The sequence below is a fragment of the Sorghum bicolor genome, chromosome 7, assembly GCF_000003195.3.
Source record: "Sorghum bicolor cultivar BTx623 chromosome 7, Sorghum_bicolor_NCBIv3, whole genome shotgun sequence".
Lineage (NCBI taxonomy): Eukaryota > Viridiplantae > Streptophyta > Magnoliopsida > Poales > Poaceae > Sorghum > Sorghum bicolor.
In genome coordinates, this window is record NC_012876.2 from 2,628,888 (window position 1) to 2,643,692 (window position 14,805).

A 14,805-nucleotide genomic window follows, 5' to 3' on the forward strand; every position below is an offset into this window, starting at 1 on the left:
TTCATACCCATTTGATCATATATAACTTAGTCATAGATTTATTCAGGTTTATATTTGTTAAATATAAATAAATCTATAACTAAGTTATACATGATCCGATGAGTATGAAATATTTACTATAGTTTAAGCATAGAATAATTAGTCCACCATAAAAATTTCACCACAATTGGACCATAGAAGTTGCAGCTATGAATTATTCCAATTAATTACAGATAAATTTTGATTTTCCTAACTAATTTAAAGCTACAGAAAAATTTTGTACTAAAGTATACTATATTATATATTCATTGCATAGATCTACTCATGCGGAGTCCAACAAAATTAGATTTTCTATTTTATGATTTTTCTGTGATTTACTATGATTTTTCAAAGATTATATGAAAACAAATAGGAAAAAAAGAAAAGTCAAAACCAGTGTTACTGTAGCAAAACCAGTGTTAATACTTCATACATATGTCGTAAGATTCGATGTGACGGAATCTTGAGGTTTTGGTGGCCTGATTTCGCGGCAAGCCTACCGCTGCCTCGGGATAGCTCTGAATCTACAACACGCACGGTTCTTGTGGCCATTGGTAGTAGGAGTAAGTGAAGACGTGGGGTAACTTCTAACTTGTAGCCATTGGTAGTAGAGTAGGTGCCCTCGTCAATTTGATTGTTCATTGGGACTGCTACATTCATAGGCTTCAAATAAGTTCCAAATTTGTCTTCCAATGCAGACGGATACAATGGAACATATCTTGGATCTGAACATTTTCTTCTAAGCACGTAGGAGAATCACAACTCCACGCCCTGAATTTAGTTCCAACCAACAGTGATAGTTCTTTTTTAAAAATCCAGTAGTGATTGTTCTTTTTTTTGCTTACAAACCGATAGTGATATCCTATTACTATTGGTTTTAATAAATCGTCCGGTAGTGATGGACCGACAGGAATTATGGTTTCTACTTATTTCTATTAAGAGGAGAAGACATGCATACTGGCAAACGTGAGCTGGATCTTGAATTGAAGAAAAAGAAACATCCTTTTTTTCATAAAAACAATTTTTTAGGGGGCCGGGGCCCGGGGCTGTGGCAAACTGGCAATGTAGGTTCTGATCTGAAAAACGCTAGAGGCATGAAGGCATTGATGAATGCATTCAGAGTGTTTTGCACACGCGCGCGCGGGCAGTCGATCGGGGCAGACTGCAGGTTCATCAGCGTGGGAGTGGGAGCAGAGCAAACAACCGGACAAGGAGAATGGAAGGGCACACGCACGCAGACGCTGTGTGATCTCTGGCGGCGGAGGAACGAAGAACATGAGCAGATGCAGCAGACAGCTTCACCAGACATGCAGATGCAGTTGCAGAGGATGAGGAGTTCTGAAAAACGCCTGTGGCGTGAAGGTATTCAATTCAGTACAGAGTTCTTTTACAAAGATACGGAGTAGTAGTACACAACGAGAGTGCATATGAATTGAGTGTGCTGCATCACGCTCTTGGCATGCCATTTCCATCGCCGGCTCGCACAGCTCCAGCTCCAAAAACCCACAGGCCCCAACTACGGTGATAGAGTTTATGTACGGGTGTATTTTTACTTCACTTGCATAGGCTAGCTGAGGCTTTTTCCCGCGCTGCTCTAGCCCGCGTCGGCTCGTTCACTTGTCTTATATGCCGTACTTTTTTCGTCGGTCAATAGTGTTTTTTTTTTCATAATAAATCAGCGAACAATATTTTTAGCTATGACTTTTCAAACCAGCGAACAAGCCTCACTTCATACCCGCACTTTCACTGCATGTAACATATATATGTACCAGATATCAATACAGAAAACCTTGTTGGCTCCATTGTCTACTGTTTCATATGGGACAGACAGGAGCTGGCTAGTTGGAAGCTTTACGCACCACTGCTCCACTAAACAAGAGCAGGCACAATACATTGGAGGATTTATAGACATTTCCTTTTTGATATTTTCTAATATATTGGAGGATTTATAGGCATCCATCAAAATTGTTATTTTCTTCATTTTCCTGTACTATGTAGCAACTTTGGCACAGAGGTCTTTGGATAAGGTGTGTCCTACAGCCTGCACGCCAAGCCTATGGTACGACACTATGACACATGTAGCAACTAATATAGCACAGGTGACAGATTAAATTCTCCTAGCAATGTGTTTATTCGTTTATCGTAACAAAATCTGATTTCTTATAAAATATATATGTGTTTTTTGGGTATCACTATATAATATTCCTCTTTGACAAAATTTCCATATAGCACTCGAACCAGTAGAAGTTTTGTGCATAACATAGTTTTGCAGATGATTATTTGTACCAGTAGTTAATTGTTCATGTATCATGACATTTTCTCTGTCTTTATGGTGTAATTTGGGATCTGTTAGCTTTGTTCTCGACTGCAAAGCTCAAGAAGAACTCAGAAGACGTTTAAAGATGAAAAGGTATTTGTCGTCATTTTCCATCACAAATCTTTATTCAGGGGGTGTTTAGTTCCCCTTTTATTTTAATCATTTTTGGGTTTTGATCTATCATTTTACATAATGGAACTAAACACCATGCAAAATTTTTGGCAAAAAATGACTATTCTCTATTTTAGATTTTGATCTCATGAGGCCAAAAAAAGCAAAAGAGCCTCAAGAAACCCTAATGAGAGCAATAAATTCTGCATTTTAGATGGAACTAAACATAACCCTAAAAATTTTAGTATTTTACATCTTATCATTCCAAAGTAGTTGGTATTTTGCATTTTTCTATTGGAAACTAAACACACCTTTAGTTCCCCTTTTATTCCAAAAATTTTTGGGTTTTGGTCCATTATTTTGCATAATGGAACTAAACACCATATAAAATTTTTGGCAAAAAGATGATTATTCTCTATTTTGGATTTTGGCCTCAAGAGGGCAAAAAAAAAAGCCCAAAAGAGCCTCAAGAGACTCTCATGAGAGCAATAAATTCTGCATTTTGGATGGAACTAAACATAACCCTGAAAATTTTTGGTATTTTGTATTCCATCATTTTAAAGTAGTACATTTTGCATTTTGCATTTTATGGGAAACTAAACACCCTCTCACTGTACAGTACTGTTTTCTGAAAAGTGATTGGTGAGACCAACGCAAACTTGGATCACTTTGGTCTTAACCAAACACTACATACCTTTGCGGGTTCATTGCTCTCGAATGTTAGTACATGCTAGTGCTTCACTTGTAGGATGCCCTCCACAAGTATAGAAAAAAAAGACTGGTGAATGATTCACCAGTCTTATGTTATCTACTTAGTCAAATAGAGAAAAAAGACATTATCATGAACGGATTCACATTGGAGAGACATGAATGCTTTCCTCGATCTCTACATTCCTCCGTTACATTTGAATTCACCAAAATCTCATTTAACCCTTTCCTTCTCTCCAACCGAGCATATCAATCTCCATAGTGCAAACTACCATCTCCGTGCAATTATGAAAACCCTTCCAAAAAACCGTATTTAGATGTTTCCAAAAATTATAAAACGATGCATATCCTCCATGACCTCTCACCGCCGCGGGCGAGCTGGCACGGACCGCTCACCGATGGCCACTTCGACCCCTCGTCGCCTCTCCTATGCTCCCCTCTCCTCTGTCTTAGTCCTGGCCGGCTGTGACTCTTTGGCTCAATCCAGTGCCCGTATGGATGAATCTGTTGCTGTCACACCCATATTTTAAGAACAAAATAGGATGCATAAAAGACTCATATGTGCCCCAGGAATAGTCGCACACATAAGTAGACAAATCTCAAATGTACCATTGCAGTGCTTATTACATAGCGAAACATAATAAATCACATAGTCTCATACAAAAATGATAGCATAGAGTAAACAACGCTCTCGACGGAAGCTCCACACAGGGACACTGTTGACTGGTTGACTCCAAACCTAGTACTCATAACGATAATCTTCATTCCAGTCATCTTCGTTATCATATCCTGAGGTGTTGGGAAATTGCAAGGGTGAGCACATAACGTACTCAACAAGTATAACCAGGGGTTCATGAGGCTCAAATAGCTGACACTGGTTTGACTGCATTTAGCTTTTAATAGTGGATAGCATATTCATAATTAAATAGCAAATGCCAAGGAAGCTTAAATAATCCATTAATCGCATGATCAAGTGTAAGCATAATTAATTCATAGCATAAACGATAATCAAATGAACATAACAACTTAACAAGCTCATCGTCGTCGCAGCAAGAACCCCCAAGGCCGCTCTTAACCGTGAGCACGGCTAGTATACCAGTTTTACACTCTGCAGAGGTTGTACATCTTTACCCATGAGTCATGATTTACCCTTTCACCCGAGGTAGCTAATCTCTTAACCCCCTTCCTAGGGAGGTCGGCAGGGATCACTATGAAGCCTTTCAAAAGTTCGTCTAACATGTTAGGGGCCGCAAGGTTTCCTTTGCGAGCAGATATAGATACCCCCCTTCCGAATGGCACAATGACGCGCAGCCTATACACATAGGGACAGGGGCTCGCACTATACCCGTGTCGGTTCAGCCCCTCCGCCCTTTCGGGTAACCTCTAACAAGCTAGAAAAGGTCTTCATACTGAGCTAAAGCCAGAGCCATTATAGCCCTCATGGTTGCACTGTTGTCCCGGTGATCACTTACAGACAAGATCTCATATAGTTATTTGTCATCTTTTAACGTTCATTGCATAGCTATTAATCATCTTACAAGATCATGGATTATATCAAGCACTAGCACATCTACACCAAATGCATATCAAGTAGGTAGCAAGGAATCCAGGTAACAATCATCTATGATCTTGCTAAGGTCGACAAGGTGATAGCATGCATATGATATATATGTAGTTATAAGTGAATAGGTAACAAGGATGATCCCAAGTTATACTTGCCTTGCTCAAAGCTCTCCTGAGCTTGCTGGTCTTCAAAAGCTTGATCTTGATCACCAACGTACGGCTCACCGTCTAATCCCGAGCATCAATCAACAACACGCAATCCAACGTAGACAAACATACACGAAGCAAACAAGATATAATTAGAACAATACACCAAACAGTGGTAAAACAAATATAAAGGTTCACCAAAATATTCTACGCAGCGCTACGATCACACAAACGTAAAGTTCACGAAAATCGGAATTAAAACGTGAAAGATATGAATTTTCTAAGATTTCCTATAAAGAAATAATTAATTAAATGCTACTGCAGAATTAAAAAGTTTCAAAACAGTAAACCAATATTTCTAACATGTAGAGCATATAATTACGAAACTAACGCAATTTGAATGGACAAAAATGGAGTTAAAATGAGCATTTTATGACCAAAACCATTTCAATGGCAAACTTGTAAATAGCCGAAAGCGTATTTCAGAATCAACCGGCAGGTTTACGTATTCCGAAAGGAGAAAGCGTATTTTGGGAAACCTGTTTTGGACTGCGGGTTTAATCTCAACTTTTCCAGGGGCTCTTTAACAAAAGTTACCCCGAAGGGGTATGATCTAATCTGCGCCTTTGATCTGCAAACGGACGGCTCAGGCGCGCTGGGGAAAAGGGGTGGCCGGTGGCCGGCCGGAGCAGAGCTCTCCACGGCGGCGCCATGGATGACCTCGCCGGCGTTCTCGGCCTTCTCGCAACCGTGCACCAAAAGCCAAAGAAAAAACACCAGAGGGACGAGGAGCTCACCGCGGACTCACCTAGAGCCTTGGCTCGGGCCGAGAGAGGACAGGGAGGTCGGGTCGTGGCGGTGGCTCGGTGTGGCTCGCGGCAAGATCCAAAACGCACGAAGCAAGGCACGGGGACTCGGTTTTGGCGACCCAAAAGCAAAGAGGAGGCCGCGGGGTTGCCCTAGGGGATTTATAGGGGTCAGTTTGCGCGAAAACGGCAAGGAAATCGCGAATTTCCTGGGATCGAGCTCGGCATGGAATCGGGTCCCGCTCGGACTCGAGGAAGGGGAAGGTGACGCGCTGACACGCGGGCCCCGATCGTCAGTGAGAGAGAGTGAGAGAAGGGGCAGGGCCCAGCTGTCGGCCAGAGAGGGAAAAGGGAAGGGGCGCGCCTGCTGCCCAGCTGGGCCGCGGCTTGCTGGGCCGCGGGGAGGGGGAATTGGGCCGCGCCCGGCCATGAGAGGGGGAAAAGGGGCAGGCCGGGGCCTGGTCTTCCAGGGAGTTTTTCCATTTTTTTTTTTTCCATTCCTTTTTTTCAAAGATCTTTGAAACAAAATAAACACAATAAAACAGACATACAATACAAAATAATTATGCTCCAGCGTGAATGCAAAACTCACGTTTCTAAACTTATGATAATTTTTATTTGCACAAAACTATTTATTTTGCTAGATTCAAATGCTCACACAAACTCTTAAATAAATCAAATTAATTCCTATTAAATGGAATTCACATTTTGGGTGTTACAAACTCTACCCCCCTTAAACGAATCTCGTCCTCGAGATTGAACGGTGCTTACTCGAACAGATATGAGTATGATTTCCTCAGATCATCCTCTCTTTCCCAAGTTGCCTCTGCTTCCGAATGCCGATTCCACTGTACTTTGCACATTCTGACAACCCGACTTCTGGTGACTCTCTCAGCTGTCTCCAATATTTTGACCGGATACTCTTCATAAGTGAGGTCACCTTTAACAGAGAGTTCTTCCAATGGTAGTTGCTCCTCAGGTACACGCAAACACTTCTTAAGTTGTGACACATGGAACACATCGTGCACACCCGATAAACTTCCCGGCAATTCTACCCGATATGCTACTTCTCCACGCCTTTCTAAAACTTTAAACGGACCAACATACCTTGGAGCTAGCTTTCCCTTCATATTAAACCTCTTCACACTCCGCATAGGTGACACTTTCAGATAGACATAATCACCCACTTCAAAAACCAGCTCTCTCCTACGCGTATCTGCATAGCTTTTCTGACGAGATTGAGCAATTCTCAAGTTATCCCGAATGGTCCGCACTTGTTGTTCTGCATGTCTAAGCACATCTGTCCCAAACACCTGAGTTTCTCCTGTCTGATTCCAAAACAAGGGTGTTCTGCACTTCCGACCATACAGTGCCTCAAACGGTGCCATCTTAAGACTTTGCTGATAGCTGTTGTTGTAGGAGAATTCTGCATATGGCAAACTCTTGTCCCAACTAGTCCCGTACTGCAAGGCACAAGCTCTCAACATATCCTCCAATATCTGATTTATCCTCTCGGTCTGTCCATCTGTCTGTGGATGATACGCTGTACTGAAATTCAACTTTGTTCCCAAGGAATCATGCACTGCTTTCCAAAAGTGAGATGTGAATTGAGTACCCCTATCTGACACAATCTTCTTAGGTACTCCATGCAAACAAACAATTCTTTCCATGTATAACTCTGCCAGCCGGTCCCCACTATATGAAGTTTTGACCGGTATGAAATGAGCAACTTTGGTTAAACGATCCACTATCACCCATATTGAGTCATACCCTCTTTGTGTGCGTGGTAATCCCACTATAAAATCCATACCCACTTCTTCCCACTTCCATTCCGGAATCTTCATTGGTTGCAACAGTCCAGCTGGCCTCTGATGTTCAGCTTTCACTCGCTGACAAGTATCACACAAAGCAACATACTCAGCTACATCTCTCTTTAAACCATACCACCAGTACTTCTGCCTCAGATCTAGATACATCTTGGTGCTACCAGGGTGAATGGAATAGGCTGACTCATGAGCCTCTCTCAGAATCGTATCACGAATAGCCTTCACTTCCGGAACGCATATCCTTTTTCCAAACCACAATACACCATTGTCATCTATTCTGAATCCTGGTGCTTTGCCTAATGCCACATTCTGTGCTATCTCCTTTAGTTTCTCATCTTCCAACTGTCCTTTCAATATCTCTTCCTCTAGGGTAGGAGTGATCTCAATTTCCATAGCATTTACTACAATTCCCAAGTTCAAATATGCAAATTCAGCACACAACTCCTCAGATTCAGGTGTCGCCTGAAGCTCATTAGCATATTTCTTTCTGCTAAGTGCATCAGCTACGACGTTCGCCTTTCCAGGATGGTAATGCACTTCCAAGTCATAATCCTTTATCAGTTCCAACCATCTTCGTTGCCTCAAATTCAGATCTGTCTGGGTGAAGATGTACTTCAGACTCTTATGATCAGTGTATATGTCACTCTTATGCCCAATCAAATAGTGTCTCCAAATCTTCAATGCATGAACCACAGCTGCTAACTCCAAATCATGAGTAGGATAATTCAGTTCATGTTTCCTCAACTGTCTAGATGCATAAGCAACAACTCTACCTTCTTGCATAAGAACACAACCCAAACCCAGACGAGAAGCATCACAATAGATAGAGAAACTCTTACTCAGATCTGGCAATACCAACACAGGTGCAGTAGTCAATCTCTTCTTAAACTCCTCAAAACTAGCTTGACACTTATCAGACCATACAAACTTAGCATTCTTCTCCAACAGAGCAGTCATAGGCTTTGCAAGTTTTGAGAACCCTTCAATGAATCTACGGTAGTAACCAGCTAAACCAAGAAAACTGCGAATTTCACTTACATCTGTAGGTGGTTTCCAATTCAACACATCTTTCACCTTACTAGGATCCACTGCAATACCACCATTAGAGACAACATGACCAAGAAAAGATACTTCCTCCAACCAAAACTCACATTTACTACGCTTAGCATACAACTTATGTTCTCTAAGTTTTTGTAAGACCAATCTCAGATGTTCAGCATGTTCTTCCTTGGTTTTAGAGAACACCAGAATATCATCAATAAAGACCACCACAAACTTATCAAGATACTCCATGAATACTTTATTCATCATGTACATAAAGTAAGCTGGTGCATTGGTCAAACCAAAAGACATAACTGTATACTCATATAACCCATACCTTGTTGTGAAAGCTGTCTTTGGTATATCTGAATTCCGAATCTTCAGTTGATGATAACCAGAACGCAAATCAATCTTAGAGAACACACAAGCACCTCTTAGCTGATCAAATAAGTCATCAATCCTAGGCAATGGATATTTATTCTTGATAGTGACCTCATTAAGTGACCGATAATCAACACACATCCTCTGACTACCATCCTTCTTATCAACAAAGATAACTGGTGCACCCCATGGTGAGGAACTAGGACGAATGAACCCTTTATCTTGCAATTCCTTAATTTGTTTCTTAAGTTCTTCTAGTTCCTTAACCCCCATCCTATATGGTCTTTTAGCTATGGGTGCAGTACCAGGTAGTAATTCAATAATAAATTCAATGTCTCGGTCAGGTGGCATACCTGGCAATTCATCTGGAAAGACATCCGGAAACTCATCCACTACCAGATTCGGAGGATCAACATCATCAGTTAGTTGGTTCACTTTAGCTGTGAGTGGTGCTTGCATTGTCACATCAACACTGATTCTTTCTCCCTTTGGTGTTGTCAGAGCCACTACTCTCTCTTTGCAATTAATATTTGTCGCATGTTGCTTCATCCAATCCAAACCCAAGATCACATCTATGCCTGAAGTTCTCATAACCATGGGACTGATAGGAAAATCTACCCCCCTTAAAGAAAGACTTGCTGAGGGGCAACGTAAAGAAACTGGTATAGTCCCACCCGGTGAATTAACTAACATAGGGGTTTTCATTGCAACTAGTGGAAGGCTATGAACTCTAACGAATGCTTGTGATATGAATGTATGCGAAGCTCCCGAATCAAATAAAACTGTAGCAGGGATAGAGTTGATGCTGAACGTACCCATCATGATTTCTGGTCCCTCCTGAACAGTTTCTGCTGCCACGTTGTTCACCTTTGCTGAATTAGGAGTGGATCTCCGGTCGTTGTACTGCGGATTAAACTTCTCTGGACAATCATAGGACATATGTCCTTCCTTCCCACAACGGAAACACCTGGTAGGAGTGTTAGAGGCACTTCTTTTTGTGGAGTTGGCATTTGGGTTCCCTGGGCGAGGTGCCTGCTGGCCATGCTGCTGTTGATTATAGTTACGTTGTTGGAATGGAGGACGTTGGTTCCCACTCTGTGACTGATTCTGGAAACGCTGGGGTTGCTGGTTACGGTTCCACTGACTAACTGGTCCCTGGAACCTCTGCTGATGGCCTTGATGAGAACTGAATCGCTGGCGGTTGTTGCTCCCAGATCCTTGTGCCAGCATCCTTCTCTTCTTATCCTGACCCTTCCGCATATTATCAAGCACGATGGCACGATTCACCAGAGCTTGGAAGGTAGGGTAAGTGTTTCCTGCCAACTGCAACCTGAGTTCATAGTACAAGCCCTTCATGAATAGACGCTGCTTATCAGCATCTTCCCTGACATCATTTGGAGCATAGCGAGCCAACTGTTCAAATGTGTCATGATATTCTGCTACCGTCATAGAGCCCATCCTGAGTGATCTGAATTCTTCTTGTTTGAGCTCCATCACTCCTTCATTTATATGTCGAGCTCTGAAGTCCCTACAGAATTCCAGCCATGTGACAGGAGGAGCAGTGTTGGGACGAGCAGCTTGATACGACTCCCACCATGTCTGAGCTGCACCTTGAAGCTGTCCAGAAGCATACAACACCTTCTCCAAGTCGTTGCACTGTGCTATGTTTAGCTGCCTCTCCACAGCACGCAACCAATCATCTGCCTCCATGGGATCAGCTGAGTGTGTAAATACCGGAGGTCTTCCCTTCATAAACTCTCCCCGCTTGTCCCTCACATGAATAGGTGGTGGTGTCGGTGGAGGTTGTTGCTGCAGGTGCTGCATGAAAACGTGCATCATTTGATTTTGGGTTTGCATGAGTTCCTCCACGGTGATTGGGGCATTGCCACCATTGCCATTGTCATTGCCACTGCCACGGCCTCTGCCTCTGCCTCTTCCCCTTGCTGCCATCTGCATTCCCAAGGTATATAAACACATCTTAGTAATGCCCAACATGACAATTACAAGAGTTAACCGAATCTGAAATTTTCTGGGTAACATCCATCATCAGCAGATCAGAAAATCAGTAATATCTCGAGTTCCAGAATTCAAAAGGATACATGCTGTACACCGTTGGAAAGATAAAGAAATTGTCTACAACTTTCATTTAGATCATATTACCAGATTCCAACGTGAGGTTAACCAAAAACTGGGTACAACCGAAACTGTTCCAGAATTCCTGACTGCGCAGAAACCTCAACTTTAAACAGTCATAACTCACAGCTCATAATAGATAATATGGTCATTCTTGCGGCATTGGAAAAATATGAAAGTCTACTTTTTCCCAGAAAATTTTGATGAACATTGCACGAGCAGAATTTGATTTATTCCAGAATCATTGCAGACTGCTCCAGAAAACAGCAAAAGACAGAAACAGGATATGACCCCAACCCACTATTTATTCATGTTCTTACTTAAGGTTCTTAATTAGAGAACTTGTGGACATGCCCACAAATTCCCAGCACTCATTACAAAAATCCAAATCACACATATTCATAATAACAAATCAGCAAGCACACCAAGTTCACACCACACTAGCAAAAGACTCTAAATAACTCGCGACTACTAACGTTACTATTACATATGGGTTCTTTTCTATTCTTCGGGTGCAGCATCCTTCAAGATGGGTTCAACATGCAGCCTCTTATGAAGTTTGGGACGGCCTAACTCTGCTCGAAGGTCATCCGCTTCCCTTTGCTCTTTCTCCAGCAGCTTCCTCTCACGGTGTAGTTCATTCTCCAACTCTATCACCTTGAGTGTCAGCTCATAAGTCAACTCCACTTGTGCTTGAAGCTTTGGTTGTGAAGCATCTGCAACTTCTATGGCCCAAGTCATCTTCTCTGGTACAAAGCGAGGATAGTGGTATGTTGCATTATACTGAACATCCTCAAAGCGTCTACCACGGTAGAAGATCAAGGCCTGGTAAGCTGCATCTGCCATGCTCTCTCTCATCGTGTCCCGGCTGATTCGAGCGATGTGTTTTGATTCCACCTTTCGAATCCCCTTAGTGGCATCCAGTGTCTTGACTATCAGCTCTGCAATCCAAAGTGATCTCCTCAGAGGGTGTTTGTGCTCAGTGCAGTTATACTCCAGTGTGGCTTGCAAGTCTGGGTAATGGTGTTTCAATGTCAGCACCAAGTTCTCATGGAAGAAATCCTTGGGATCTGCCTCTGGAATCCACAGCTCAGTAGTCCACCCCATCCTTGCATTAGCAGACTGTGGTGGAGGTAGATCTTGCATCTCCTCATCCTCAGGCACTTCCTCCTGAGCTTCCACCCTTGATTCCTCATCTTCCAGCTCAGGAACTCCCTCCACATGCTGTCCTCCTAGGTTGAACATGGCACGGTACTCCTCAGCAGCCATGCGTGCAGCACTACGGGTGCGGGGCGGCATCTACAAAAAGTTTTTAGACATAGGTCAGATGGATGCAATAATTTCACAATAGAGCAAGATAGAGAAGCATAAAACTTTTAGCAAATAACAAGGCCATAGTGGGAAGCATGAAGTAAGTAAAATAAGGACCTAAGTTCTCGACCATTTGCTAACTAGGTTTGCGTCCTACAGTCAACAAAGCTTTGATACCAATTTGGTATGTCACACCCATATTTTAAGAACAAAATAGGATGCATAACAGACTCATATGTGCCCCAGGAATAGTCGCACACATAAGTAGACAAATCTCAAATGTACCATTGCAGTGCTTATTACATAGCGAAACATAATAAATCACATAGTCTCATACAAAAATGATAGCATAGAGTAAACAACGCTCTCGACGGAAGCTCCACACAGGGACACTGTTGACTGGTTGACTCCAAACCTAGTACTCATAACGATAATCTTCATTCCAGTCATCTTCGTTATCATATCCTGAGGTGTTGGGAAATTGCAAGGGTGAGCACATAACGTACTCAACAAGTATAACCAGGGGTTCATGAGGCTCAAATAGCTGACACTGGTTTGACTGCATTTAGCTTTTAATAGTGGATAGCATATTCATAATTAAATAGCAAATGCCAAGGAAGCTTAAATAATCCATTAATCGCATGATCAAGTGTAAGCATAATTAATTCATAGCATAAACGATAATCAAATGAACATAACAACTTAACAAGCTCATCGTCGTCGCAGCAAGAACCCCCAAGGCCGCTCTTAACCGTGAGCACGGCTAGTATACCAGTTTTACACTCTGCAGAGGTTGTACATCTTTACCCATGAGTCATGATTTACCCTTTCACCCGAGGTAGCTAATCTCTTAACCCCCTTCCTAGGGAGGTCGGCAGGGATCACTATGAAGCCTTTCAAAAGTTCGTCTAACATGTTAGGGGCCGCAAGGTTTCCTTTGCGAGCAGATATAGATACCCCCCTTCCGAATGGCACAATGACGCGCAGCCTATACACATAGGGACAGGGGCTCGCACTATACCCGTGTCGGTTCAGCCCCTCCGCCCTTTCGGGTAACCTCTAACAAGCTAGAAAAGGTCTTCATACTGAGCTAAAGCCAGAGCCATTATAGCCCTCATGGTTGCACTGTTGTCCCGGTGATCACTTACAGACAAGATCTCATATAGTTATTTGTCATCTTTTAACGTTCATTGCATAGCTATTAATCATCTTACAAGATCATGGATTATATCAAGCACTAGCACATCTACACCAAATGCATATCAAGTAGGTAGCAAGGAATCCAGGTAACAATCATCTATGATCTTGCTAAGGTCGACAAGGTGATAGCATGCATATGATATATATGTAGTTATAAGTGAATAGGTAACAAGGATGATCCCAAGTTATACTTGCCTTGCTCAAAGCTCTCCTGAGCTTGCTGGTATTCAAAAGCTTGATCTTGATCACCAACGTACGGCTCACCGTCTAATCCCGAGCATCAATCAACAACACGCAATCCAACGTAGACAAACATACACGAAGCAAACAAGATATAATTAGAACAATACACCAAACAGTGGTAAAACAAATATAAAGGTTCACCAAAATATTCTACGCAGCGCTACGATCACACAAACGTAAAGTTTACGAAAATCGGAATTAAAACGTGAAAGATATGAATTTTCTAAGATTTCCTATAAAGAAATAATTAATTAAATGCTACTGCAGAATTAAAAAGTTTCAAAACAGTAAACCAATATTTCTAACATGTAGAGCATATAATTACGAAACTAACGCAATTTGAATGGACAAAAATGGAGTTAAAATGAGCATTTTATGACCAAAACCATTTCAATGGCAAACTTGTAAATAGCCGAAAGCGTATTTCAGAATCAACCGGCAGGTTTACGTATTCCGAAAGGAGAAAGCGTATTTTGGGAAACCTGTTTTGGACTGCGGGTTTAATCTCAACTTTTCCAGGGGCTCTTTAACAAAAGTTACCCCGAAGGGGTATGATCTAATCTGCGCCTTTGATCTGCAAACGGACGGCTCAGGCGCGCTGGGGAAAAGGGGTGGCCGGTGGCCGGCCGGAGCAGAGCTCTCCACGGCGGCGCCATGGATGACCTCGCCGGCGTTCTCGGCCTTCTCGCAACCGTGCACCAAAAGCCAAAGAAAAAACACCAGAGGGACGAGGAGCTCACCGCGGACTCACCTAGAGCCTTGGCTCGGGCCGAGAGAGGACAGGGAGGTCGGGTCGTGGCGGTGGCTCGGTGTGGCTCGCGGCAAGATCCAAAACGCACGAAGCAAGGCACGGGGACTCGGTTTTGGCGACCCAAAAGCAAAGAGGAGGCCGCGGGGTTGCCCTAGGGGATTTATAGGGGTCAGTTTGCGCGAAAACGGCAAGGAAATCGCGAATTTCCTGGGATCGAGCTCGGCATGGAATCGGGTCCCGCTCGGACTC